General features: G+C 46.3%; 16 non-coding genes and 4 pseudogenes across 16 annotated transcripts; all 20 read left to right on the forward strand.

Moving 5' to 3' along the window:
• Nucleotides 1–836: 836 nt before the first annotated feature.
• LOC125731317 (5S ribosomal RNA) lies at nt 837–955 on the forward strand. The gene has a single exon (XR_007391602.1). It is a non-coding gene; the product is annotated as a 5S ribosomal RNA (ribosomal RNA).
• A 3,605-nt stretch (nt 956–4,560) lies between these two features.
• LOC125729119 (5S ribosomal RNA) lies at nt 4,561–4,679 on the forward strand. Its single transcript, XR_007389604.1, has one exon. It is a non-coding gene; the product is annotated as a 5S ribosomal RNA (ribosomal RNA).
• A 626-nt stretch (nt 4,680–5,305) lies between these two features.
• On the forward strand, nt 5,306–5,424 carry LOC125734588 (5S ribosomal RNA). Its single transcript, XR_007393894.1, has one exon. It is a non-coding gene; the product is annotated as a 5S ribosomal RNA (ribosomal RNA).
• Nucleotides 5,425–6,493: 1,069 nt separating this feature from the next.
• LOC125734734 (5S ribosomal RNA) lies at nt 6,494–6,612 on the forward strand. The gene has a single exon (XR_007394037.1). It is a non-coding gene; the product is annotated as a 5S ribosomal RNA (ribosomal RNA).
• A 1,073-nt stretch (nt 6,613–7,685) lies between these two features.
• On the forward strand, nt 7,686–7,804 carry LOC125731604 (5S ribosomal RNA; annotated as a pseudogene).
• Nucleotides 7,805–8,873: 1,069 nt separating this feature from the next.
• LOC125736486 (5S ribosomal RNA) lies at nt 8,874–8,992 on the forward strand. Its single transcript, XR_007395764.1, has one exon. It is a non-coding gene; the product is annotated as a 5S ribosomal RNA (ribosomal RNA).
• Nucleotides 8,993–9,618: 626 nt separating this feature from the next.
• Nucleotides 9,619–9,737, forward strand: LOC125737256 (5S ribosomal RNA). Its single transcript, XR_007396522.1, has one exon. It is a non-coding gene; the product is annotated as a 5S ribosomal RNA (ribosomal RNA).
• Nucleotides 9,738–10,806: 1,069 nt separating this feature from the next.
• On the forward strand, nt 10,807–10,925 carry LOC125734735 (5S ribosomal RNA). The gene has a single exon (XR_007394038.1). It is a non-coding gene; the product is annotated as a 5S ribosomal RNA (ribosomal RNA).
• Nucleotides 10,926–11,998: 1,073 nt separating this feature from the next.
• Nucleotides 11,999–12,117, forward strand: LOC125731605 (5S ribosomal RNA; annotated as a pseudogene).
• Nucleotides 12,118–13,185: 1,068 nt separating this feature from the next.
• On the forward strand, nt 13,186–13,304 carry LOC125736487 (5S ribosomal RNA). Its single transcript, XR_007395765.1, has one exon. It is a non-coding gene; the product is annotated as a 5S ribosomal RNA (ribosomal RNA).
• Nucleotides 13,305–14,379: 1,075 nt separating this feature from the next.
• Nucleotides 14,380–14,498, forward strand: LOC125731853 (5S ribosomal RNA; annotated as a pseudogene).
• Nucleotides 14,499–15,565: 1,067 nt separating this feature from the next.
• Nucleotides 15,566–15,684, forward strand: LOC125734589 (5S ribosomal RNA). Its single transcript, XR_007393895.1, has one exon. It is a non-coding gene; the product is annotated as a 5S ribosomal RNA (ribosomal RNA).
• Nucleotides 15,685–16,760: 1,076 nt separating this feature from the next.
• On the forward strand, nt 16,761–16,869 carry LOC125731948 (5S ribosomal RNA; annotated as a pseudogene).
• A 1,076-nt stretch (nt 16,870–17,945) lies between these two features.
• LOC125735079 (5S ribosomal RNA) lies at nt 17,946–18,064 on the forward strand. Its single transcript, XR_007394378.1, has one exon. It is a non-coding gene; the product is annotated as a 5S ribosomal RNA (ribosomal RNA).
• A 1,077-nt stretch (nt 18,065–19,141) lies between these two features.
• On the forward strand, nt 19,142–19,260 carry LOC125737250 (5S ribosomal RNA). The gene has a single exon (XR_007396516.1). It is a non-coding gene; the product is annotated as a 5S ribosomal RNA (ribosomal RNA).
• A 1,074-nt stretch (nt 19,261–20,334) lies between these two features.
• Nucleotides 20,335–20,453, forward strand: LOC125735132 (5S ribosomal RNA). The gene has a single exon (XR_007394431.1). It is a non-coding gene; the product is annotated as a 5S ribosomal RNA (ribosomal RNA).
• A 1,078-nt stretch (nt 20,454–21,531) lies between these two features.
• LOC125735134 (5S ribosomal RNA) lies at nt 21,532–21,650 on the forward strand. Its single transcript, XR_007394432.1, has one exon. It is a non-coding gene; the product is annotated as a 5S ribosomal RNA (ribosomal RNA).
• A 1,078-nt stretch (nt 21,651–22,728) lies between these two features.
• Nucleotides 22,729–22,847, forward strand: LOC125734385 (5S ribosomal RNA). Its single transcript, XR_007393699.1, has one exon. It is a non-coding gene; the product is annotated as a 5S ribosomal RNA (ribosomal RNA).
• A 1,078-nt stretch (nt 22,848–23,925) lies between these two features.
• On the forward strand, nt 23,926–24,044 carry LOC125736399 (5S ribosomal RNA). The gene has a single exon (XR_007395678.1). It is a non-coding gene; the product is annotated as a 5S ribosomal RNA (ribosomal RNA).
• A 1,080-nt stretch (nt 24,045–25,124) lies between these two features.
• On the forward strand, nt 25,125–25,243 carry LOC125735880 (5S ribosomal RNA). Its single transcript, XR_007395164.1, has one exon. It is a non-coding gene; the product is annotated as a 5S ribosomal RNA (ribosomal RNA).
• The last annotated feature ends 691 nt before the right edge of the window (nt 25,244–25,934 follow it).

The following is a 25,934-nucleotide window of genomic DNA, read 5'->3' on the forward strand; positions in this document are numbered from 1 at the left end:
TTTTACAACTTATTGTTAATAATAAAGAGGCAGCTTTTTACACACAGTTTTAAACAAAGTACTGATATAATTCCTCTTCAACTCACCGGTTTGTTTTCTATGCAAAAAACACTTCACCACAGAAGACTCGATATTATTGGCATAGCATGGTCTGCTCTTCTCCTCCTTTCAAAACTCGCTAAAAGCTGTATTTAAAAGAGCAGGTTGGCCGGGGTAATTCACACCCTTCAATGCCAACTTAATGTTTAGGTTAGTGGGAATCACAGAGGAATTAGGGATGGAAACTTCTTTGCTGGTGGTAGAAGTGGTCTGGTGAATTTTTAGAGAGAAGAGGCCGTCGATGTTTGAATGTAGAAAATTGTTCTGGCTGCAGCCTGCAGTATGGACTTGTTGGCGTGTGTAGCTCCCAGTGTTCTGACAGCGCGACGTTTTGGGGAAGCATGTGATTCAACAGCTACCAGTGGGCTTCGTGCGGCGGAGATTTTGTGGCTGTTAGCGGAGTTGATAACAGAAAGTCATTAAGAGAAGCCTGCATGCGGTAGGCAAAGGAGGAATGTTTGCTGGTGGGGGACGTGCGGCGATTAACCTGTGCGGTAGTGTAAAGGAGTTAAAGAGAAGGAAGTGTGCGGATGCGGAAAGAATGGGATTATTGTGGTAGGCTGCCGGCTGAGTAGTTTGGTGAATGTTTGGTGTGGGTCCGGCGCTGCCGATTGGATGGTGGTGCTGCAGTGTGAGTCAGATAAAAAAAAAAAAAAACCAGGAGTAGGATCCAATGGGACTAACTGGCATGTATAGAGGCGTGTAATGCAAAAGGGCTGTTTTTGGCAGCGTCTCTCGCTTGAGGCCATACCACCCTGAACACGCCTGATCTCATTTGATCTCGGAAGCTAAGCAGGGTAGGGTGAGGTTAGTACTTGGATGGTAGACCACCTGGGAATACCAGGTGCTGTAAGCTTTTCTCACTTTTACTTTATAAAGGGGGCGCTCCACTTCACGATTAATTTAAATCTATCACTCCCCTTCCATTTTACTATTTTATATATATATATTTTTTCTCTCTTTCATAAAGCCAGCTTTTAGAAACCGTTTCACTCTAAATACTGCCTGGTAATTCTAGGTGCTGTAAGCTGTTTGTGACTTTATTCCACCAGGGCGCGATCTTCTCACAAACTTGAAGACTGTCACTCCCCATTCACGTTTTACAACTTATTGTTAATGATAAAGAGACAGCTTTTTACACACAGTTTTAAACAAAGTACTGATATTATTCCTCTTCAACTGACCGCTTTGTTTTCTATGCAAAAACCACTTCACCACAAAAGACTCGATATTATTGGCATAGCAAGGTCTGCTCTTCTCCTCCTTTCAAAACTTGCTAAAAGCTGTATTTAAAAGAGCAGATTGGCAGGGGTAATTCACACACTTCAATGCCAGCTTAATGTTTAGGTTAGTGGGAATCACAGAGGAATTAGGGATGGAAACTTCTTTGCTGGTGGTAGAAGCGGTCTGGTGAATTTTTAGAGAGAAGAGGCCGTCGATGTTTGAATGTAGAAAATTGTTCTGGCTGCAGCCTGTGTCATGCCCTGCTCGTCGGCTCCTCCTGTGTGCCACGCCCCCTGCCTACCCACGTGTGTTTCCCGGATTGTACCCAGCTGTGTCTGATTATTTTCAATCAGTCCTGTGTATTTCAGTCCGTGTCTTACCCGAGTCCTGTGTCCGTCATTGATGTTCATGGATGTTTGTTTGCGTGAGATCCCCGTATTCCTGAATAAACCCCGTTCGTCCCGTATCCTGCCTGCCTGCTTCCTCCTTCCGCACAATCGCCGCTCTCCGCCGCGCTCGCGCACCTCGACCCGTGACAGAATGACGGACCCGAAAAAGAAAAATAAGCGGAGAAGGAGGATCCCGTAGGAGCCGATCCGCCTGGGAGCCTGCTCGCTCTCCAGGATATGGATCGCTCCGGAGGAAGAGGTACCCGTCCGGTCTCCAGCCCGGGGGCCGCTCCAGCGAGGTACCTGCCCTGTCTCCATGTTCTGGCACTCGAGTGAGGAGGAGGAGGAGGAGCCCTTCCTCTTCCCTTACCAGGAGCGGGAGCCGGTGTTTTCGCCGTCTGTGTTTGCAGACATCGCGCCACCTCCCGCTGCCACCAGGCGCCAGAAGAGCAAGGAGGGGTCCATCGAATACCCGGACCCACTGCTCATCCCCCCTGCAGCAGCCACCCCGGAGGCGCCGTCCGCGCCTCAACCAGGGAAGACGGCCGACTGCATCTCCCAGTTCTTCGCCCTCCAGGGGCTATTCTGGAGGATCTGGGAGGGACTGGGCACTCCAGTGAGTCCGGAGGCAGAGGACATTGTAACGCGGCTCCAGAAAGACTTTGCCGCGTTCACTCCCGCCTCCGACCGGGGGGATCTGGAGAAAATGGCAGAGGGAGTTCGGCAGCTCCTCCAGCTCCAGAGGGCTGCGGACCCCGCTCCCGTGCAGCCGCCATTGCCGGCGGACCCCGCTCCCGTGCAGCCGCCATTGCCGGCGGACCCCGCTCCCGTGCAGCCGCCATTGCCGGCGGACCCCGCTCCCGTGCAGCCGCCTTCGCCGCTGCCGCCGCCTGCGCAGCCGCCTTCGCCGTCGCCGCCGCCTGCGCAGCCGCATTCGCTGCCTGCTGCAGCTCCCGGGCCGGCGCCCCCACTGCAACCACCTGCAGCTCCCGGGCAGGCGCCCCCACTGCAGCAAGCTCCTGTTCCTGACCGCGCTCCTGTTCCTGACCGCGCTCCTGTTCCTGACCGCGCTCCTGTTCCTGTCCCGGCGCCCCCACTGCAACCACCTGCAGCTCCCGGGCCGGCGCCCCCACTGCAGCCACCTCCAAGTCCTGACCGCGCTCCAAGTCCTGACCGCGCTCCTGTTCCTTCTCCCCCTGTGACTGTTTCTCCCTCGCCCCGGCGAACTCGACCCCGACCGGGGGTCATGTCTGTGTCCCGTAAAGGGAGGGGACACAGACGCAGGGCTGGGGTCCCGCCCGCCCTGCCCCCTGGCTCGCCCTGCGTCGCCTGCGCTGGGGCTCGGTTGGCGCCTGCGGGTCCTGGCCCTCCGGGTCGGCTGTCGCCTGCGGGTCCCTCTCCGGTGCCTCGTCGCCCTGCCTCGCTCCCCCCTTCGGTGCCTGGTCGGTCGCCTGGGGGTTCCCCGACGGCGGCTCCTTGGTCGCCTGCGGGGCCCCTACCTGCGGCCCGTCGGAGGACGTCGCCGCCTGCAGCGGCTCCCCCCCTCGCCTTGCCTTCGCCCTGGCCCCTTCCAGCTCCCTCGTCCCCTTCCCTGGTGCTCCCTCCTGCTCCCTCCCTGGCCCCTCCGCGGGTCCCTCGCCCTGTCTCCTCTGCCCCTCCGTGGTCCCCTCCGGCTGCCTCCCGTCGCCCGCTGGGGCTCCCACGGGCTCCCCTTTGTTCCCCCGCCTTCTCTCCCTTCTTTCCTGTCTCTGTCCCGCCTGTCTTTGTTCCTCCTCCTGCCTTTGTCCCGCCGTCCTCTGTTCCTGGTCCCTTTGTTCTGCCCCGCTCTGTTCCTGGTTTCCCGTCGTTCCCTCCCGTCACTCCCGCTCCTTTTGTTCCGCCTGTTCCCTCTGTTTCTCCCTTCCTGATTTGTCTGTCTGCCTTCCCGTCCCTTTGTCAGCTCCTGTCGCACGTCCTGTCGCTTGCCCTGTTTTGTGCCTCGGTCCTGTTTCCCGTCTCTTGTTGATTCTGTTTTTTTGCTCCAGGTCCCGGTTCCCGTGTCCCGTCTGTCGCCTCCTCCCTGGCGCGCCCGGTGAAGCGCGCCTTTGGGGGGGGGGTTCTGTCATGCCCTGCTCGTCGGCTCCTCCTGTGTGCCACGCCCCCTGCCTACCCACGTGTGTTTCCCGGATTGTACCCAGCTGTGTCTGATTATTTTCAATCAGTCCTGTGTATTTCAGTCCGTGTCTTACCCGAGTCCTGTGTCCGTCATTGATGTTCATGGATGTTTGTTTGCGTGAGATCCCCGTATTCCTGAATAAACCCCGTTCGTCCCGTATCCTGCCTGCCTGCTTCCTCCTTCCGCACAATCGCCGCTCTCCGCCGCGCTCGCGCACCTCGACCCGTGACAGCCTGCAGTATGGACTTGTTGGTGTGTGTAGCTCCCAGTGTTCTGACAGCGCGACGTTTTGGGGAAGCATGTGATTCAGCAGCTACCAGTGGGCTTCGTGCGGCGGAGATTTTGTGGCTGTTAGCGGAGTTGATAACAGAGGGTCGTTAAGAGAAGCCTGCATGCAGTAGGCAAAGGAGTAATGTTTGCCGGCGGGGGACGTGCGGCGATTAACCTGTGCGGTAGTGAAAAGGAGTTAAAAAGAAGGAAGTGTGCGGATGCGGAAAGAATGGAATAATTGTGGTAGGCTGCCGGCTGAGTAGTTTGGTGAATGTTTGGTGTGGGTCCGGCGCTGCCGATTGGATGGTGGTGCTGCAGTGTGAGTCAGATAAAAAAAAAAAAACCAGGAGTAGGATCCAATGGGACTAACTGGCATGTATAGACGCGTGTAATGCAAAAGGGCTGTTTTTGGTCACGTCTCTCGCTTATGGCCATACATCCCTGAACACGCCCGATCTCATCCGATCTCGGAAGCCAAGCAGGGTAGGGTCTGGTTAGTACTTTGATGGGAGACCTCCTGGGAATACCAGGTGATGTAAGCTTTTCTCACTTTTACTTTATACAGGGGGCGCTCCACTTCACGATTAATTTAAATCTATCACTCCCCTTCCATTTTACTATTTTATATATATATTTTTATTTTCTCTCTTTCATAAAGGCAGCTTTTACACACCGTTTTACTTTAAATACTTCCTGGTAATTCTAGGTGCTGTAAGCTGGTCGTGCCTTTATTCCACCAGGGCACGATCTTCTCACAATCTTGAAGACTGTCACTCCCCATTCACGTTTTACAACTTATTGTTAATAATAAAGAGACAGTTTTTTACACACAGTTTTAAACAAAGTACTGATATAATTCCTCTTCAACTCACCGCTTTGTTTTCTATGCAAAAACCACTTCGCCACAGAAGACTTGATATTTTTGGCATAGCAAGGTCTGCTCTTCTCCTCCTTTCAAAACTTGCTAAAAGCTGTATTTAAAAGGGCAGGTTGGCCGGGGTAATTCACACCCTTCAATGCCAGATTAATGTTTAGGTTGCCGATTGGATGGTGGTGCTGCAGTGTGAGTCAGATAAAAAAAAAAAAAACCAGGAGTAGAATCCAATGGGACTAACTGGCATGTATAGACGCGTGTAATGCAAAAGGGCTGTTTTTGCTAGCGTCTCACGCTTATGGCCATACCACCCTGAACACGCCCGATCTCATCTGATCTCGGAAGCCAAGCAAGGTAGGGTCTGGTTAGTACTTGGATGGGAGACCTCCTGGGAATACCAGGTGCTGTAAGCTTTTCTCACTTTTACTTTATACAGGGGGCGCTCCACTTCACGATTAATTTAAATCTAGCACTCCCCTTCCATTTTACTATTTTATATATATATTTTTTTTCTCACTTTCATAAAGCCAGCTTTTAGAAACCGTTTTACTCTAAATACTTCCTGGTAATTCTAGGTAAGCTGTTCGTGCCTTTATTCCACCAGGGCGCGATCTTTTCACAAACTTGAAGACTGTCACTCCCCATTCACGTTTTACAACTTATTGTTAATGATAAAGAGACAGCTTTTTACACACAGTTTTAAACAAAGTACTGATATTATTCCTCTTCACCTGACCGCTTTGTTTTCTATGCAAAAACCACTTCGCCACAGAAGACTCGATATTATTGGCATAGCAAGTTCTGCTCTTCTCCTTTCAAAACTTGCTAAAAGCTGTATTTAAAAGAACAGATTGGCCGGGGTAATTCACACCCTTCAATGCCAGCTTAATGTTTAGGTTAGTGGGAATCACAGAGGAATTAGGGATGGAAACTTCTTTGCTGGTGGTAGAAGCGGTCTGGTGAATTTTTAGAGAGAAGAGGCCGTCGATGTTTGAATGTAGAAAATAGTTCTGGCTGCAGCCTGCAGTATGGACTTGTTGGTGTGTGTAGCTCCCAGTGTTCTGACAGCGCGACGTTTTGGGGAAGCATGTGATTCAGCAGCTACCAGTGGGCTTCGTGCGGCGGAGATTTTGTGGCTGTTAGCGGAGTTGATAACAGAGGGTCGTTAAGAGAAGCCTGCATGCAGTAGGCAAAGGAGTAATGTTTGCCGGCGGGGGACGTGCGGCGATTAACCTGTGCGGTAGTGAAAAGGAGTTAAAAAGAAGGAAGTGTGCGGATGCGGAAAGAATGGAATAATTGTGGTAGGCTGCCGGCTGAGTAGTTTGGTGAATGTTTGGTGTGGGTCCGGCGCTGCCGATTGGATGGTGGTGCTGCAGTGTGAGTCAGATAAAAAAAAAAAAAACCAGGAGTAGAATCCAATGGGACTAACTGGCATGTATAGACGCGTGTAATGCAAAAGGGCTGTTTTTGGTAGCGTCTCACGCTTATGGCCATACCACCCTGAACACGCCCGATCTCATCTGATCTCGGAAGCCAAGCAAGGTAGGGTCTGGTTAGTACTTGGATGGGAGACCACCTGGGAATACCAGGTGCTGTAAGCTTTTCTCACTTTTACTTTATACAGGGGGCGCTCCACTTCACGATTAATTTAAATCTATCACTCCCCTTCCATTTTACTATTTTATATATTTCTTTTTTCTCTCATTCATAAAGGCAGCTTTTACACACCGTTTTACTCTAAATACTTCCTGGTAATTCTAGGTGCTGTAAGCTGTTCGTGCCTTTATTCCACCAGGGCGCAATATTCTCACAAACTTGAAGACTGTCACTCCCCATTCACGTTTTACAACTTATTGTTAATGATAAAGAGACAGCTTTTTACACACAGTTTTAAACAAAGTACTGATATTATTCCTCTTCAACTGACCGCTTTGTTTTCTATGCAAAAACCACTTCACCACAGAAGACTCGATATTATTGGCATAGCAAGTTCTGCTCTTCTCCTTTCAAAACTTGCTAAAAGCTGTATTTAAAAGAACAGATTGGCCGGGGTAATTCACACCTTTCAATGCCAGCTTAATGTTTAGGTTAGTGGGAATCACAGAGGAATTAGGGATGGAAACTTCTTTGCTGGTGGTAGAAGCGGTCTGGTGAATTTTTAGAGAGAAGAGGCCGTCGATGTTTCAATGTAGAAAATTGTTCTGGCTGCAGCCTGCAGTATGGACTTGTTGGCGTGTGTAGCTCCCAGTGTTCTGACAGCATGACATTTTGGGGAAGCATGTGATTCAACAGCAACCAGTGGGCTTCGTGCGGCGGAGATTTTGTGGCTGTTAGCGGAGTTGATAACAGAGGGTCTTTAAGAGAAGCCTGCATGCGGTAGGCAAATGAGTAATGTTTGCCGGCGGGGGACGTGCAGCGATTAACCTGTGCGGTAGTGAAAAGGAGTTAAAAAGAAGGAAGTGTGCGGATGCGGAAAGAATGGAATAATTGTGGTAGGCTGCCGGCTGAGTAGTTTGGTGAATGTTTGGTGTGGGTGCGGCGCTGCCGATTGGATGGTGGTGCTGCAGTGTGAGTCAGATAAAAAAAAAAAAAAAACAGGAGTAGGATCCAATGGGACTAACTGGCATGTATAGAGGCGTGTAATGCAAAAGGGCTGTTTTTGTTCGCGGCTCTCTCTTATGGCCATACCATCCTGAACACGCCCGATCTCGTCTGATCTCGGAAGCTAAGTGGGGTAGGGTCTGGTTAGTACTTGGATGGGAGACTGCCTGGGAATACCACGTGCTGTAAGCTTTTCTCACTTTTACTTTATACAGGGGGCACTCCACCTCACGATTAATTTAAATCTATCACTCCCCTTACTATTTTATATATTTCTTTTTTCTCTCATTCATAAAGGCAGCTTTTACACACGTTTTACTCTAAATACTGCCTGGTAATTCTAGGTGCTGTAAGCTGGTCGTGCCTTTATTCCACCAGGGCACGATCTTCTCACAATCTTGAAGACTGTCACTCCCCATTCACATTTTACAACTTATTGTTAATAATAAAGAGACAGCTTTTTACACACAGTTTTAAACAAAGTACTGATATAATTCCTCTTCAACTCACCGCTTTGTTTTCTATGCAAAAACCACTTCGCCACAGAAGACTTGATATTTTTGGCATAGCAAGGTCTGCTCTTCTCCTCCTTTCAAAACTTGCTAAAAGCTGTATTTAAAAGAGCAGGTTGGCCGGGGTAATTCACACCCTTCAATGCCAGATTAATGTTTAGGTTAGTGGGAATCACAGAGGAATTAGGGATGGAAACTTCTTTGCTGATGGTAGAAGCGGTCTGGTGAATTTTTAGAGAGAAGAGGCCGTCGATGTTTCAATGTAGAAAATTGTTCTGGCTGCAGCCTGCAGTATGGACTTGTTGGTGTGTGTAGCTCCCAGTGTTCTGACAGCGTAACGTTTTGGGGAAGCATGTGATTCAACAGCTACCAGTGGGCTTCGCGCGGCAGAGATTTTGTGGCTGTTAGCGGAGTTGATTACAGAGGGTCGTTAAGAGAAGCCTGCATGCGGTAGGCAAAGGAGTAATGTTTGCCGGCGGGGGACGTGCGGCGATTAACCTGTGCGGTAGTGAAAAGGAGTTAAAGAGAAGGAAGTGTGCGGATGCGGAAAGAATGGAATAATTGTGGTAGGCTGCCGGCTGAGTAGTTTGGTGAATGTTTGGTGTGGGTCCGGCGCTGCCGATTGGATGGTGGTGCTGCAGTGTGAGTCAGATAAAAAAAAAAAAAAAACCAGGAGTAGAATCCAATGGGACTAACTGGCATGTATAGACGCGTGTAATGCAAAAGGGCTGTTTTTGGTAGCTTCTCACGCTTATGGCCATACCACCCTGAACACGCCCGATCTCATCTGATCTCGGAAGCCAAGCAACGTAGGGTCTGGTTAGTACTTGGATGGGAGACCTCCTGGGAATACCAGGTGCTGTAAGCTTTTCTCACTTTTACTTTATACAGGGGGCGCTCCACTTCACGATTAATTTAAATCTATCACTCCCCTTCCATTTTACTATTTTATATATATATTTTTATTTTCTCTCTTTCATAAAGGCAGCTTTTACACACCGTTTTACTTTAAATACTTCCTGGTAATTCTAGGTGCTGTAAGCTGGTCGTGCCTTTATTCCACCAGGGCACGATCTTCTCACAATCTTGAAGACTGTCACTCCCCATTCACGTTTTACAACTTATTGTTAATAATAAAGAGACAGCTTTTTACACACAGTTTTAAACAAAGTACTGATATAATTCCTCTTCAACTCACCGCTTTGTTTTCTATGCAAAAACCACTTCGCCACAGAAGACTTGATATTTTTGGCATAGCAAGGTCTGCTCTTCTCCTCCTTTCAAAACTTGCTAAAAGCTGTATTTAAAAGGGCAGGTTGGCCGGGGTAATTCACACCCTTCAATGCCAGATTAATGTTTAGGTTGCCGATTGGATGGTGGTGCTGCAGTGTGAGTCAGATAAAAAAAAAAAAAACCAGGAGTAGAATCCAATGGGACTAACTGGCATGTATAGACGCGTGTAATGCAAAAGGGCTGTTTTTGGTAGCGTCTCACGCTTATGGCCATACCACCCTGAACACGCCTGATCTCATCTGATCTCGGAAACCAAGCAAGGTAGGGTCTGGTTAGTACTTGGATGGGAGACCTCCTGGGAATACCAGGTGCTGTAAGCTTTTCTCACTTTTACTTTATACAGGGGGCGCTCCACTTCACGATTAATTTAAATCTAGCACTCCCCTTCCATTTTACTATTTTATATATATATTTTTTTTCTCACTTTCATAAAGCCAGCTTTTAGAAACCGTTTTACTCTAAATACTTCCTGGTAATTCTAGGTAAGCTGTTCGTGCCTTTATTCCACCAGGGCGCGATCTTTTCACAAACTTGAAGACTGTCACTCCCCATTCACGTTTTACAACTTATTGTTAATGATAAAGAGACAGCTTTTTACACACAGTTTTAAACAAAGTACTGATATTATTCCTCTTCACCTGACCGCTTTGTTTTCTATGCAAAAACCACTTCGCCACAGAAGACTCGATATTATTGGCATAGCAAGTTCTGCTCTTCTCCTTTCAAAACTTGCTAAAAGCTGTATTTAAAAGAACAGATTGGCCGGGGTAATTCACACCCTTCAATGCCAGCTTAATGTTTAGGTTAGTGGGAATCACAGAGGAATTAGGGATGGAAACTTCTTTGCTGGTGGTAGAAGCGGTCTGGTGAATTTTTAGAGAGAAGAGGCCGTCGATGTTTGAATGTAGAAAATAGTTCTGGCTGCAGCCTGCAGTATGGACTTGTTGGTGTGTGTAGCTCCCAGTGTTCTGACAGCGCGACGTTTTGGGGAAGCATGTGATTCAGCAGCTACCAGTGGGCTTCGTGCGGCGGAGATTTTGTGGCTGTTAGCGGAGTTGATAACAGAGGGTCGTTAAGAGAAGCCTGCATGCAGTAGGCAAAGGAGTAATGTTTGCCGGCGGGGGACGTGCGGCGATTAACCTGTGCGGTAGTGAAAAGGAGTTAAAAAGAAGGAAGTGTGCGGATGCGGAAAGAATGGAATAATTGTGGTAGGCTGCCGGCTGAGTAGTTTGGTGAATGTTTGGTGTGGGTCCGGCGCTGCCGATTGGATGGTGGTGCTGCAGTGTGAGTCAGATAAAAAAAAAAAAAACCAGGAGTAGAATCCAATGGGACTAACTGGCATGTATAGACGCGTGTAATGCAAAAGGGCTGTTTTTGGTAGTGTCTCACGCTTATGGCCATACCACCCTGAACACGCCCGATCTCATCTGATCTCGGAAGCCAAGCAAGGTAGGGTCTGGTTAGTACTTGGATGGGAGACCACCTGGGAATACCAGGTGCTGTAAGCTTTTCTCACTTTTACTTTATACAGGGGGCGCTCCACTTCACGATTAATTTAAATCTATCACTCCCCTTCCATTTTACTATTTTATATATTTCTTTTTTCTCTCATTCATAAAGGCAGCTTTTACACACCGTTTTACTCTAAATACTTCCTGGTAATTCTAGGTGCTGTAAGCTGTTCGTGCCTTTATTCCACCAGGGCGCAATATTCTCACAAACTTGAAGACTGTCACTCCCCATTCACGTTTTACAACTTATTGTTAATGATAAAGAGACAGCTTTTTACACACAGTTTTAAACAAAGTACTGATATTATTCCTCTTCAACTGACCGCTTTGTTTTCTATGCAAAAACCACTTCACCACAGAAGACTCGATATTATTGGCATAGCAAGTTCTGCTCTTCTCCTTTCAAAACTTGCTAAAAGCTGTATTTAAAAGAACAGATTGGCCGGGGTAATTCACACCCTTCAATGCCAGCTTAATGTTTAGGTTAGTGGGAATCACAGAGGAATTAGGGATGGAAACTTCTTTGCTGGTGGTAGAAGCGGTCTGGTGAATTTTTAGAGAGAAGAGGCCGTCGATGTTTCAATGTAGAAAATTGTTCTGGCTGCAGCCTGCAGTATGGACTTGTTGGCGTGTGTAGCTCCCAGTGTTCTGACAGCATGACATTTTGGGGAAGCATGTGATTCAACAGCAACCAGTGGGCTTCGTGCGGCGGAGATTTTGTGGCTGTTAGCGGAGTTGATAACAGAGGGTCTTTAAGAGAAGCCTGCATGCGGTAGGCAAATGAGTAATGTTTGCCGGCGGGGGACGTGCAGCGATTAACCTGTGCGGTAGTGAAAAGGAGTTAAAAAGAAGGAAGTGTGCGGATGCGGAAAGAATGGAATAATTGTGGTAGGCTGCCGGCTGAGTAGTTTGGTGAATGTTTGGTGTGGGTGCGGCGCTGCCGATTGGATGGTGGTGCTGCAGTGTGAGTCAGATAAAAAAAAAAAAAAAACAGGAGTAGGATCCAATGGGACTAACTGGCATGTATAGAGGCGTGTAATGCAAAAGGGCTGTTTTTGTTCGCGGCTCTCTCTTATGGCCATACCATCCTGAACACGCCCGATCTCGTCTGATCTCGGAAGCTAAGTGGGGTAGGGTCTGGTTAGTACTTGGATGGGAGACTGCCTGGGAATACCACGTGCTGTAAGCTTTTCTCACTTTTACTTTATACAGGGGGCACTCCACCTCACGATTAATTTAAATCTATCACTCCCCTTACTATTTTATATATTTCTTTTTTCTCTCATTCATAAAGGCAGCTTTTACACACGTTTTACTCTAAATACTGCCTGGTAATTCTAGGTGCTGTAAGCTGGTCGTGCCTTTATTCCACCAGGGCACGATCTTCTCACAATCTTGAAGACTGTCACTCCCCATTCACATTTTACAACTTATTGTTAATAATAAAGAGACAGCTTTTTACACACAGTTTTAAACAAAGTACTGATATAATTCCTCTTCAACTCACCGCTTTGTTTTCTATGCAAAAACCACTTCGCCACAGAAGACTTGATATTTTTGGCATAGCAAGGTCTGCTCTTCTCCTCCTTTCAAAACTTGCTAAAAGCTGTATTTAAAAGAGCAGGTTGGCCGGGGTAATTCACACCCTTCAATGCCAGATTAATGTTTAGGTTAGTGGGAATCACAGAGGAATTAGGGATGGAAACTTCTTTGCTGATGGTAGAAGCGGTCTGGTGAATTTTTAGAGAGAAGAGGCCGTCGATGTTTCAATGTAGAAAATTGTTCTGGCTGCAGCCTGCAGTATGGACTTGTTGGTGTGTGTAGCTCCCAGTGTTCTGACAGCGTAACGTTTTGGGGAAGCATGTGATTCAACAGCTACCAGTGGGCTTCGCGCGGCAGAGATTTTGTGGCTGTTAGCGGAGTTGATAACAGAGGGTCGTTAAGAGAAGCCTGCATGCGGTAGGCAAAGGAGTAATGTTTGCCGGCGGGGGACGTGCGGCGATTAACCTGTGCGGTAGTGAAAAGGAGTTAAAGAGAAGGAAGTGTGCGGATGCGGAAAGAATGGAATAATTGTGGTAGGCTGCCGGCTGAGTAGTTTGGTGAATGTTTGGTGTGGGTCCGGCGCTGCCGATTGGATGGTGGTGCTGCAGTGTGAGTCAGATAAAAAAAAAAAAAAAACAGGAGTAGAATCCAATGGGACTAACTGGCATGTATAGACGCGTGTAATGCAAAAGGGCTGTTTTTGGTAGCTTCTCACGCTTATGGCCATACCACCCTGAACACGCCCGATCTCATCTGATCTCGGAAGCCAAGCAACGTAGGGTCTGGTTAGTACTTGGATGGGAGACCTCCTGGGAATACCAGGTGCTGTAAGCTTTTCTCACTTTTACTTTATACAGGGGGCGCTCCACTTCACGATTAATTTAAATCTAGCACTCCCCTTCCATTTTACTATTTTATATATATATTTTTTTTCTCTCTTTCATAAAGCCAGCTTTTAGAAACCGTTTTACTCTAAATACTTCCTGGAAATTCTAGGTGCTGTAAGCTGTTCGTGCCTTTATTCCACCAGGGCGCAATATTCTCACAAACTTGAAGACTGTCACTCCCCATTCACGTTTTACAACTTATTGTTAATGATAAAGAGACAGCTTTTTACACACAGTTTTAAACAAAGTACTGATATTATTCCTCTTCAACTGACCGCTTTGTTTTCTATGCAAAAACCACTTCACCACAGAAGACTCGATATTATTGGCATAGCAAGTTCTGCTCTTCTCCTTTCAAAACTTGCTAAAAGCTGTATTTAAAAGAACAGATTGGCCGGGGTAATTCACACCCTTCAATGCCAGCTTAATGTTTAGGTTAGTGGGAATCACAGAGGAATTAGGGATGGAAACTTCTTTGCTGGTGGTAGAAGCGGTCTGGTGAATTTTTAGAGAGAAGAGGCCGTCGATGTTTCAATGTAGAAAATTGTTCTGGCTGCAGCCTGCAGTATGGACTTGTTGGCGTGTGTAGCTCCCAGTGTTCTGACAGCATGACATTTTGGGGAAGCATGTGATTCAACAGCAACCAGTGGGCTTCGTGCGGCGGAGATTTTGTGGCTGTTAGCGGAGTTGATAACAGAGGGTCTTTAAGAGAAGCCTGCATGCGGTAGGCAAATGAGTAATGTTTGCCGGCGGGGGACGTGCAGCGATTAACCTGTGCGGTAGTGAAAAGGACTTAAAGAGAAGGAAGTGTGCGGATGCGGAAAGAATGGAATAATTGTGGTAGGCTGCCGGCTGAGTAGTTTGGTGAATGTTTGGTGTGGGTGCGGCGCTGCCGATTGGATGGTGGTGCTGCAGTGTGAGTCAGATAAAAAAAAAAAAAAAACAGGAGTAGGATCCAATGGGACTAACTGGCAAGTATAGAGGCGTGTAATGCAAAAGGGCTGTTTTTGTTCGCGGCTCTCTCTTATGGCCATACCACCCTGAACACGCCTGATCTCGTCTGATCTCGGAAGCTAAGTGGGGTAGGGTCTGGTTAGTACTTGGATGGGAGACTGCCGGGGAATACCACGTGCTGTAAGCTTTTCTCACTTTTACTTTATACAGGGGGCACTCCACCTCACGATTAATTTAAATCTATCACTCCCCTTACTATTTTATATATTTCTTTTTTCTCTCATTCATAAAGGCAGCTTTTACACACGTTTTACTCTAAATACTGCCTGGTAATTCTAGGTGCTGTAAGCTGGTCGTGCCTTTATTCCACCAGGGCACGATCATCTCACAATCTTGAAGACTGTCACTCCCCATTCACATTTTACAACTTATTGTTAATAATAAAGAGACAGCTTTTTACACACAGTTTTAAACAAAGTACTGATATAATTCCTCTTCAACTCACCGCTTTGTTTTCTATGCAAAAACCACTTCGCCACAGAAGACTTGATATTTTTGGCATAGCAAGGTCTGCTCTTCTCCTCCTTTCAAAACTTGCTAAAAGCTGTATTTAAAAGAGCAGGTTGGCCGGGGTAATTCACACCCTTCAATGCCAGATTAATGTTTAGGTTAGTGGGAATCACAGAGGAATTAGGGATGGAAACTTCTTTGCTGATGGTAGAAGCGGTCTGGTGAATTTTTAGAGAGAAGAGGCCGTCGATGTTTCAATGTAGAAAATTGTTCTGGCTGCAGCCTGCAGTATGGACTTGTTGGTGTGTGTAGCTCCCAGTGTTCTGACAGCGTAACGTTTTGGGGAAGCATGTGATTCAACAGCTACCAGTGGGCTTCGCGCGGCAGAGATTTTGTGGCTGTTAGCGGAGTTGATTACAGAGGGTCGTTAAGAGAAGCCTGCATGCGGTAGGCAAAGGAGTAATGTTTGCCGGCGGGGGACGTGCGGCGATTAACCTGTGCGGTAGTGAAAAGGAGTTAAAGAGAAGGAAGTGTGCGGATGCGGAAAGAATGGAATAATTGTGGTAGGCTGCCGGCTGAGTAGTTTGGTGAATGTTTGGTGTGGGTCCGGCGCTGCCGATTGGATGGTGGTGCTGCAGTGTGAGTCAGATAAAAAAAAAAAAAACCAGGAGTAGAATCCAATGGGACTAACTGGCATGTATAGACGCGTGTAATGCAAAAGGGCTGTTTTTGGTAGCTTCTCACGCTTATGGCCATACCACCCTGAACACGCCCGATCTCATCTGATCTCGGAAGCCAAGCAAGGTAGGGTCTGGTTAGTACTTGGATGGGAGACCTCCTGGGAATACCAGGTGCTGTAAGCTTTTCTCACTTTTACTTTATACAGGGGGCGCTCCACTTCACGATTAATTTAAATCTAGCACTCCCCTTCCATTTTACTATTTTATATATATATTTTTTTTCTCTCTTTCATAAAGCCAGCTTTTAGAAACCGTTTTACTCTAAATACTTCCTGGTAATTCTAGGTGCTGTAAGCTGTTCGTGCCTTTATTCCACCAGGGCGCGATCTTTTCACAAACTTGAAGACTGTCACTCCCCATTCACGTTTTACAACTTATTGTTAATGATAAAGAGACAGCTTTTTACAAACAGTTTTAAACAAAGTACTGATATTATTCCTCTTCAACTGACCGCTTTGTTTTCTATGCAAAAACCACTTCGCCACAGAAGACTCGATATTATTGGCATAGCAAGGTCTGCTCTTCTCCTTTCAAAACTTGCTAAAAGCTGTATTTAAAAGAACAGATTGGCCGGGGTAATTCACACCCTTCAATGCCAGCTTAATGTTTAGGTTAGTGGGAATCACAGAGGAATTAGGGATGGAAACTTCTTTGCTGGTGGTAGAAGCGGTCTGGTGAATTTTTAGAGAGAAGAGGCCGTCGATGTTTGAATGTAGAAAATTGTTCTGGCTGCAGCCTGCAGTATGGACTTGTTGGTGTGTGTAGCTCCCAGTGTTCTGACAGCGCGACGTTTTGGGGAAGCATGTGATTCAGCAGCTACCAGTGGGCTTCGTGCGGCGGAGATTTTGTGGCTGTTAGCGGAGTTGATAACAGAGGGTCGTTAAGAGAAGCCTGCATGCAGTAAGCAAAGGAGTAATGTTTGCCGGCGGGGGACGTGCGGCGATTAACCTGTGCGGTAGTGAAAAGGAGTTAAAAAGAAGGAAGTGTGCGGATGCGGAAAGAATGGAATAATTGTGGTAGGCTGCCGGCTGAGTAGTTTGGTGAATGTTTGGTGTGGGTCCGGCGCTGCCGATTGGATGGTGGGGCTGCAGTGTGAGTCAGATAAAAAAAAAAAAAAGAACATTAGTAGGATCCAATGGGACCAACTGGCATGTATAGAGGCGTGTAATGCAAAAGGGCTGTTTTTGGTAGCATCTCTCGCTTACGGCCATACCACCCTGAACACGCCTGATCTTGGAAGCTAAGCAGGGTAGGGTCTGGTTAGTACTTGGATGGGAGACTTCCTGGGAATACCAGGTGCTGTAAGCTTTTCTCACTTTTACTTTATACAGGGGGCGCTCCACTTCACGATTAATTTAAATCTATCACTCCCCTTCCATTTTACTATTTTATATATATATATTTTTTTTTCTCTCATTCATAAAGGCAGCTTTTAGAAACCGTTTTACTCTAAATACTTCCTGGTAATTCTAGGTGCTGTAAGCTGTTCGTGCCTTTATTCCACCAGGGCGCGATCTTCTCACAAACTTGAAGACTGTCACTCCCCATTCACGTTTTACAACTTATTGTTAATGATAAAGAGACAGCTTTTTACACACAGTTTTAAACAAAGTACTGATATTATTCCTCTTCAACTGACCGCTTTGTTTTCTATGCAAAAACCACTTTGCCACAGAAGACTCGATATTATTGGCATAGCAAGTTCTGCTCTTCTCCTTTCAAAACTTGCTAAAAGCTGTATTTAAAAGAACAGATTGGCCGGGGTAATTCACACCCTTCAATGCCAGCTTAATGTTTAGGTTAGTGGGAATCACAGAGGAATTAGGGATGGAAACTTCTTTGCTGGTGGTAGAAGCGGTCTGGTGAATTTTTAGAGAGAAGAGGCCGTCGATGTTTGAATGTAGAAAATTGTTCTGGCTGCAGCCTGCAGTATGGACTTGTTGGTGTGTGTAGCTCCCAGTGTTCTGACAGCGCGACGTTTTGGGGAAGCATGTGATTCAGCAGCTACCAGTGGGCTTCGTGCGGCGGAGATTTTGTGGCTGTTAGCGGAGTTGATAACAGAGGGTCGTTAAGAGAAGCCTGCATGCAGTAGGCAAAGGAGTAATGTTTGCCGGCGGGGGACGTGCGGCGATTAACCTGTGCGGTAGTGAAAAGGAGTTAAAAAGAAGGAAGTGTGCGGATGCGGAAAGAATGGAATAATTGTGGTAGGCTGCCGGCTGAGTAGTTTGGTGAATGTTTGGTGTGGGTCCGGCGCTGCCGATTGGATGGTGGGGCTGCAGTGTGACTCAGATAAAAAAAAAAAAAACAGGAGTAGGATCCAATGGGACTAACTGGCATGTATAGACGCGTGTAATGCAAAAGGGCTGTTTTTGGTCGTGTGTCTCGCTTATGGCCATACCACCCTGAACACGCCCGATCTCGTCTGGTCTCGGAAGCTAAGCAGGGTAGGGTCTGGTTAGTACTTGGATGGGAGGCCACCTGGGAATACCAGGTGCTGTAAGCTTTTCTCACTTTTACTTTATACAGGGGGCGCTCCACTTCACGATTAATTTAAATCTATCACTCCCCTTCCATTTTACTATTTTATATATATATATTTTTTTTCTCTCATTCATAAAGGCAGCTTTTAGAAACCGTTTTACTCTAAATACTTCCTGGTAATTCTAGGTGCTGTAAGCTGTTCGTGCCTTTATTCCACCAGGGCGCGATCTTCTCACAAACTTGAAGACTGTCACTCCCCATTCACGTTTTACAACTTATTGTTAATGATAAAGAGACAGCTTTTTACACACAGTTTTAAACAAAGTACTGATATTATTCCTCTTCAACTGACCGCTTTGTTTTCTATGCAAAAACCACTTCGCCACAGAAGACTCGATATTATTGGCATAGCAAGTTCTGCTCTTCTCCTTTCAAAACTTGCTAAAAGCTGTATTTAAAAGAACAGATTGGCCGGGGTAATTCACACCCTTCAATGCCAGCTTAATGTTTAGGTTAGTGGGAATCACAGAGGAATTAGGGATGGAAACTTCTTTGCTGGTGGTAGAAGCGGTCTGGTGAATTTTTAGAGAGAAGAGGCCGTCGATGTTTGAATGTAGAAAATTGTTCTGGCTGCAGCCTGCAGTATGGACTTGTTGGTGTGTGTAGCTCCCAGTGTTCTGACAGCGCAACGTTTTGGGGAAGCATGTGATTCAGCAGCTACCAGTGGGCTTCGTGCGGCGGAGATTTTGTGGCTGTTAGCGGAGTTGATAACAGAGGGTCGTTAAGAGAAGCCTGCATGCAGTAGGCAAAGGAGTAATGTTTGCCGGCGGGGGACGTGCGGCGATTAACCTGTGCGGTAGTGAAAAGGAGTTAAAAAGAAGGAAGTGTGCGGATGCGGAAAGAATGGAATAATTGTGGTAGGCTGCCGGCTGAGTAGTTTGGTGAATGTTTGGTGTGGGTCCGGCGCTGCCGATTGGATGGTGGGGCTGCAGTGTGAGTCAGATAAAAAAAATAAAAAACCAGGAGTTGGATTCAATGGGACTAACTGGCATGTATAGACGCGTGTAATGCAAAAGGGCTGTTTTTGGTCGTGTCTCTCGCTTTTGGCCATACCACCCTGAACACGCCCGATCTCATCCGATCCCGGAAGCTAAGCAGGGTAGGGTCTGGTTAGTAGTTGGATGGGAGACCATTTGGGAATACCAGGTGCTGTAAGCTTTTCTCACTTTTACTTTATACAGGGGGCGCTCCACTTCACGATTAATTTAAATCTATCACTCCCCTTCCATTTTACTATTTTATATATATATTTTTTTTTTCTCTCATTCATAAAGGCAGCTTTTAGAAACCGTTTTACTCTAAATACTTCCTGGTAATTCTAGGTGCTGTAAGCTGTTCGTGCCTTTATTCCACCAGGGCGCGATCTTCTCACAAACTTGAAGACTGTCACTCCCCATTCACGTTTTACAACTTATTTTTAATGATAAAGAGACAGCTTTTTACACACAGTTTTAAACAAAGTACTGATATTATTCCTCTTCAACTGACCGCTTTGTTTTCTATGCAAAAACCACTTCGCCACAGAAGACTCGATATTATTGGCATAGCAAGTTCTGCTCTTCTCCTTTCAAAACTTGCTAAAAGCTGTATTTAAAAGAACAGATTGTGCGGGGTAATTCACACCCTTCAATGCCAGCTTAATGTTTAGGTTAGTGGGAATCACAGAGGAATTAGGGATGGAAACTTCTTTGCTGGTGGTAGAAGCGGTCTGGTGAATTTTTAGAGAGAAGAGGCCGTCGATGTTTGAATGTAGAAAATTGTTCTGGCTGCAGCCTGCAGTATGGACTTGTTGGTGTGTGTAGCTCCCAGTGTTCTGACAGCGCGACGTTTTGGGGAAGCATGTGATTCAGCAGCTACCAGTGGGCTTCGTGCGGCGGAGATTTTGTGGCTGTTAGCGGAGTTGATAACAGAGGGTCGTTAAGAGAAGCCTGCATGCAGTAGGCAAAGGAGTAATGTTTGCCGGCGGGGGACGTGCGGCGATTAACCTGTGCGGTAGTGAAAAGGAGTTAAAAAGAAGGAAGTGTGCGGATGCGGAAAGAATGGAATAATTGTGGTAGGCTGCCGGCTGAGTAGTTTGGTGAATGTTTGGTGTGGGTCCGGCGCTGCCGATTGGATGGTGGGGCTGCAGTGTGAGTCAGATAAAAAAAAAAAACCAGGAGTAGGATCCAATGGGACTAACTGGCATGTATAGACGCGTGTAATGCAAAAGGGCTGTTTTTGGTCGTGTCTCTCGCTTATGGCCATACCACCCTGAACACGCCCGATCTCATCCGATCTCAGAAGCTAAGCAGGGTAGGGTCTGGTTAGTAGTTGGATGGGAGACCACCTGGGAATACCAGGTGCTGTAAGCTTTTCTCACTTTTACTTTATACAGGGGGCGCTCCACTTCACGATTAATTTAAATCTATCACTCCCCTTCCATTTTACTATTTTATATATATATTTTTTTTTTTCTCTCATTCATAAAGGCAACTTTTAGAAACCGTTTTACTCTAAATACTTCCTGGTAATTCTAGGTGCTGTAAGCTGTTCGTGCCTTTATTCCACCAGGGCGCGATCTTCTCACAAACTTGAAGACTGTCACTCCCCATTCACGTTTTACAACTTATTGTTAATAATAAAGAGACAGCTTTTTACACACAGTTTTAAACAAAGTACTGATATAATTCCTCTTCAACTCACCGCTTTGTTTTCTATGCAAAAACCACTTCGCCACAGAAGACTTGATATTGTTAGCATAGCAAGGTCTGCTCTTCTCCTCCTTTCAAAACTTGCTAAAAGCTGTATTTAAAAGAGCTTGTTGGCCGGGGTAATTCACACCCTTCAATGCCAGATTAATGTTTAGGTTAGTGGGAATCACAGAGGAATTAGGGATGGAAACTTCTTTGCTGGTGGTAGAAGCGGTCTGGAGAATTTTTAGAGAGAAGAGGCCGTCGATGTTTCAATGTAGAAAATTGTTCTGGCTGCAGCCTGCAGTATGGACTTGTTGGCGTGTGTAGCTCCCAGTGTTCTGACAGCGTGACATTTTGGGGAAGCATGTGATTCAACAGCAACCAGTGGGCTTCGTGCGGCGGAGATTTTGTGGCTGTTAGCGGAGTTGATAACAGAGGGTCTTTAAGAGAAGCCTGCATGCGGTAGGCAAATGAGTAATGTTTGCCGGCGGGGGACGTGCGGCGATTAACCTGTTCGGTAGTGAAAAGGACTTAAAGAGAAGGAAGTGTGCGGATGCGGAAAGAATGGAATAATTGTGGTAGGCTGCCGGCTGAGTAGTTTGGTGAATGTTTGGTGTGGGTCCGGCGCTGCCGATTGGATGGTGGGGCTGCAGTGTGAGTCAGATAAAAAAAAAAAACCAGGAGTAGGATCCAATGGGACTAACTGGCATGTATAGACGCGTGTAATGCAAAAGGGCTGTTTTTGGTCGTGTCTCTCGCTTATGGCCATACCACCCTGAACACGCCCGATCTCATCCGATCTCAGAAGCTAAGCAGGGTAGGGTCTGGTTAGTAGTTGGATGGGAGACCACCTGGGAATACCAGGTGCTGTAAGCTTTTCTCACTTTTACTTTATACAGGGGGCGCTCCACTTCACGATTAATTTAAATCTATCACTCCCCTTCCATTTTACTATTTTATATATATATATTTTTTTTTCTCTCATTCATAAAGGCAACTTTTAGAAACCGTTTTACTCTAAATACTTCCTGGTAATTCTAGGTGCTGTAAGCTGTTCGTGCCTTTATTCCACCAGGGCGCGATCTTCTCACAAACTTGAAGACTGTCACTCCCCATTCACGTTTTACAACTTATTTTTAATGATAAAGAGACAGCTTTTTACACACAGTTTTAAACAAAGTACTGATATTATTCCTCTTCAACTGACCGCTTTGTTTTCTATGCAAAAACCACTTCGCCACAGAAGACTCGATATTATTGGCATAGCAAGTTCTGCTCTTCTCCTTTCAAAACTTGCTAAAAGCTGTATTTAAAAGAACAGATTGGCCGGGGTAATTCACACCCTTCAATGCCAGCTTAATGTTTAGGTTAGTGGGAATCACAGAGGAATTAGGGATGGAAACTTCTTTGCTAGTGGTAGAAGCGGTCTGCTGAATTTTTAGAGAGAAGAGGCCGTCGATGTTTGAATGTAGAAAATAGTTCTGGCTGCAGCCTGCAGTATGGACTTGTTGGTGTGTGTAGCTCCCAGTGTTCTGACAGCGCGACGTTTTGGGGAAGCATGTGATTCAGCAGCTACCAGTGGGCTTCGTGCGGCGGAGATTTTGTGGCTGTTAGCGGAGTTGATAACAGAGGGTCGTTAAGAGAAGCCTGCATGCAGTAGGCAAAGGAGTAATGTTTGCCGGCGGGGGACGTGCGGCGATTAACCTGTGCGGTAGTGAAAAGGAGTTAAAGAGAAGGAAGTGTGCGGATGCGGAAAGAATGGAATAATTGTGGTAGGCTGCCGGCTGAGTAGTTTGGTGAATGTTTGGTGTGGGTCCGGCGCTGCCGATTGGATGGTGGGGCTGCAGTGTGAGTCAGATAAAAAAAATAAAAAACCAGGAGTTGGATCCAATGGGACTAACTGGCATGTATAGACGCGTGTAATGCAAAAGGGCTGTTTTTGGTAGCATCTCTCGCTTACGGCCATACCACCCTGAACACGCCCGATCTCATCCGATCTCAGAAGCTAAGCAGGGTAGGGTCTGGTTAGTAGTTGGATGGGAGACCACCTGGGAATACCAGGTGCTGTAAGCTTTTCTCACTTTTACTTTATACAGGGGGCGCTCCACTTCACGATTAATTTAAATCTATCACTCCCCTTCCATTTTACTATTTTATATATATATATATTTTTTTCTCTCATTCATAAAGGCAACTTTTAGAAACCGTTTTACTCTAAATACTTCCTGGTAATTCTAGGTGCTGTAAGCTGTTCGTGCCTTTATTCCACCAGGGCGCGATCTTCTCACAAACTTGAAGACTGTCACTCCCCATTCACGTTTTACAACTTATTGTTAATGATAAAGAGACAGCTTTTTACACACAGTTTTAAACAAAGTACTGATATTATTCCTCTTCAACTGACCGCTTTGTTTTCTATGCAAAAACCATTTCGCCACAGAAGCCTCGATATTATTGGCATAGCAAGTTCTGCTCTTCTCCTTTCAAAACTTGCTAAAAGCTGTATTTAAAAGAACAGATTGGCCGGGGTAATTCACACCCTTCAATGCCAGCTTAATGTTTAGGTTAGTGGGAATCACAGAGGAATTAGGGATGGAAACTTCTTTGCTAGTGGTAGAAGCGGTCTGCTGAATTTTTAGAGAGAAGAGGCCGTCGATGTTTGAATGTAGAAAATTGTTCTGGCTGCAGCCTGCAGTATGGACTTGTTGGTGTGTGTAGCTCCCAGTGTTCTGACAGCGCGACGTTTTGGGGAAGCATGTGATTCAGCAGCTACCAGTGGGCTTCGTGCGGCGGAGATTTTGTGGCTGTTAGCGGAGTTGATAACAGAGGGTCGTTAAGAGAAGCCTGCATGCAGTAGGCAAAGGAGTAATGTTTGCCGGCGGGGGACGTGCGGCGATTAACCTGTGCGGTAGTGAAAAGGAGTTAAAGAGAAGGAAGTGTGCGGATGCGGAAAGAATGGAATAATTGTGGTAGGCTGCCGGCTGAGTAGTTTGGTGAATGTTTGGTGTGGGTCCGGCGCTGCCGATTGGATGGTGGGGCTGCAGTGTGAGTCAGATAAAAAAAATAAAAAACCAGGAGTTGGATCCAATGGGACTAACTGGCATGTATAGACGCGTGTAATGCAAAAGGGCTGTTTTTGGTAGCATCTCTCGCTTACGGCCATACCACCCTGAACACGCCCGATCTCGTCTGATCTCGGAAGCTAAGCAGGGTAGGGTCTGGTTAGTACTTGGATGGGAGACCACCTGGGAATACCAGGTGCTGTAAGCTTTTCTCATTTTTACTTTATACAGGGGGCGCTCCACTTCACGATTAATTTAAATCTATCACTCCCCTTCCATTTTACTATTTTATATATATATTTTTTTTTTCTCTCATTCATAAAGGCAGCTTTTAGAAACCGTTTTACTCTAAATACTTCCTGGTAATTCTAGGTGCTGTAAGCTGTTCGTGCCTTTATTCCACCAGGGCGCGATCTTCTCACAAACTTGAAGACTGTCACTCCCCATTCACGTTTTACAACTTATTGTTAATGATAAAGAGACAGCTTTTTACACACAGTTTTAAACAAAGTACTGATATTATTCCTCTTCAACTGACCGCTTTGTTTTCTATGCAAAAACCACTTCGCCACAGAAGACTCGATATTATTGGCATAGCAAGTTCTGCTCTTCTCCTTTCAAAACTTGCTAAAAGCTGTATTTAAAAGAACAGATTGGCCGGGGTAATTCACACCCTTCAATGCCAGCTTAATGTTTAGGTTAGTGGGAATCACAGAGGAATTAGGGATGGAAACTTCTTTGCTGGTGATAGAAGTGGTCTGCTGAATTTTTAGAGAGAAGAGGCCGTCGATGTTTGAATGTAGAAAATTGTTCTGGCTGCAGCCTGCAGTATGGACTTGTTGGTGTGTGTAGCTCCCAGTGTTCTGACAGCGCGACGTTTTGGGGAAGCATGTGATTCAGCAGCTACCAGTGGGCTTCGTGCGTCGGAGATTTTGTGGCTGTTAGCGGAGTTGATAACAGAGGGTCGTTAAGAGAAGCCTGCATGCAGTAGGCAAAGGAGTAATGTTTGCCGGCGGGGGACGTGCGGCGATTAACCTGTGCGGTAGTGAAAAGGAGTTAAAAATAAGGAAGTGTGCGGATGCGGAAAGAATGGAATAATTGTGGTAGGCTGCCGGCTGAGTAGTTTGGTGAATGTTTGGTGTGGGTCCGGCGCTGCCGATTGGATGGTGGTGCTGCAGTGTGAGTCAGATAAAAAAAAAAAAAAAAAAACAGGAGTAGGATCCAATGGGACTAACTGGCATGTATAGACGCGTGTAATGCAAAAGGGCTGTTTTTGGTCGCGTTTCTCGCTTATGGCCATACCACCGTGAACACGCCCGATCTCATCCGATCTCGAAAGCCAAGCAGGGTAGGGTCTGGTTAGTACTTGGATGGGAGACCTCCTGGGAATACCAGGTGCTGTAAGCTTTTCTCACTTTTACTTTATACAGGGGGCGCTCCACTTCACGATTAATTTAAATCTATCACTCCCCTTCCATTTTACTAATTTATATATATATATATTTTTCTCTCATTCATAAAGGCAGCTTTTACACACGTTTTACTCTAAATACTGCCTGGTAATTCTAGGTGCTGTAAGCTGTTCGTGCCTTTATTCCACCAGGGCACGATCTTCTCACAAACTTGAAGACTGTCACTCCCCATTCACGTTTTACAACTTATTGTTAATAATAAAGAGACAGCTTTTTACACACAGTTTTAAACAAAGTACTGATATAATTCCTCTTCAACTCACCGCTTTGTTTTCTATGCAAAAACCACTTCGCCACAGAAGACTTGATATTGTTGGCATAGCAAGGTCTGCTCTTCTCCTCCTTTCAAAACTTGCTAAAAGCTGTATTTAAAAGAGCAGGTTGGCCGGGGTAATTCACACCCTTCAATGCCAGATTAATGTTTAGGTTAGTGGGAATCACAGAGGAATTAGGGATGGAAACTTCTTTGCTGATGGTAGAAGCGGTCTGGTGAATTTTTAGAGAGAAGAGGCCGTCGATGTTTCAATGTAGAAAATTGTTCTGGCTGCAGCCTGCAGTATGGACTTGTTGGCGTGTGTAGCTCCCAGTGTTCTGACAGCGTAACGTTTTGGGGAAGCATGTGATTC

This window comes from Brienomyrus brachyistius, chromosome 2 (genome assembly GCF_023856365.1).
Source record: "Brienomyrus brachyistius isolate T26 chromosome 2, BBRACH_0.4, whole genome shotgun sequence".
NCBI classification, from domain to species: Eukaryota; Metazoa; Chordata; class Actinopteri; order Osteoglossiformes; family Mormyridae; genus Brienomyrus; species Brienomyrus brachyistius.